Source organism: Empidonax traillii, unplaced genomic scaffold (assembly GCF_003031625.1).
Source record: "Empidonax traillii isolate 1590-97213 ecotype Southwest subspecies unplaced genomic scaffold, ASM303162v1 scaffold217:size1918799, whole genome shotgun sequence".
Taxonomy (NCBI): domain Eukaryota; kingdom Metazoa; phylum Chordata; class Aves; order Passeriformes; family Tyrannidae; genus Empidonax; species Empidonax traillii.
In genome coordinates, this window is record NW_020955410.1 from 1,439,344 (window position 1) to 1,440,588 (window position 1,245).

Genomic DNA, 1,245 nt, shown 5'->3' on the forward strand with positions numbered 1-1,245 from the left:
TGCTCAAACAGGATCTGCCCCTCCTAAACCCATGTTGGCTGGGTCTGATCCCTTGTCCATCTTGTAGCTGCTGTGTGATTGCACACAGGATGATCTGCTCCATAACTCTGCCAGGCACCGAGGTCAGGCTGACAGGCCTGTAATTACTAGGGTCAGCCTTGCATCCTTTTTTATGGATTGGGGTGATATTTGCCAACTTCCAATCATCTGGGACTTCCCCAGTGAGCCAGGACTGTTGGAAGATGATGGAGAGTGGCTTGGCAAGCTCTTCTGCCAGCTCCCTCATTACCCTAGGATGGATCCCGTCTGGTCCCACAGACTTGTGAGGATCCAGATGATTCAGTAAGTCACCAACTATTTCCTCCCAGAATATAAGGGGGTTATTTGGTTTCCTATCTCTGTCTACCAGCTCCAGAGGCCAATTGCCTTGAGGGCCACCTGTCTTACTGGTAAAAACTGAGGCAAAGTAGGTGTTAAGTACCTCAGCCTTCTCCTCATCTCTATTAAATATGTTTCCCTCCAAGTCCATCAAAGAATGGAGGTTTTCTTTGCCTCTCCTTCTGTTATTAATGTATTTATAGAAGGACTTTTTGTTATCCCTAACAGAAGTGGCCAATTTAACTTCAAATTGTGCTTTTGCATCCCTGATTTTCTTTCTGCATGATCTAGCTGTCTTCCTGAATTCTTCGTAAGTAGCCAGCCCTTTCTTCCATAGTTGGTAAACTCTCTTTTTATCCCTGATTTCCTTCAGAATCTCCCTGTTTAACCAAGCTGGTTGTCTTCCCCGCCGGCTTGCCTTTCGGCACACCGGTATGGCCTGTTCCTGTGCTCTCAAAATTTCCTGCTTGAAGCACGTCCATCCTTCGTGAACTCCCTTGTTTTCAAGGGTTGTTTCCCAGGGTATGCTCTGGACTAGACTTCTGAATAGGTCAAAATCTGCCCTCCGCAAGTCCAGCGTAGAGGTTTTATTGTTGGCTCTCCTTGAATCTCTGAGTATTGAAAATTCTATTATTTCGTGATCACTATTTCCCAGGCGGCCTTCAACCACTACATCTCCCACCAGCCCCTCTCTGTTTGTAAACAGCAGGTCTAGCGGGGCCTTACCCCTGGTAGGTTCATTTACCAGTTGATGAAGGAAATTGTCCTCTATACACTCCAGGAACCTCTTAGACTGCCTCTTCTCTGCAGTACTGAGCTCCCAGCATATATCTGGCAGGTTAAAGTCACCCACAAGGACAAGGGCTG

The 1,245-nt window shown here is 47.0% G+C and overlaps 1 protein-coding gene across 1 annotated transcript in view; it reads right to left on the reverse strand.

Annotated features, from left to right (window-relative positions):
- Positions 1-1,245, reverse strand: part of PLXDC2 (plexin domain containing 2) — a 263,586-nt gene that overhangs the window by 121,990 nt on the left and 140,351 nt on the right. The gene's annotated exons all lie outside the window — the stretch shown is intronic.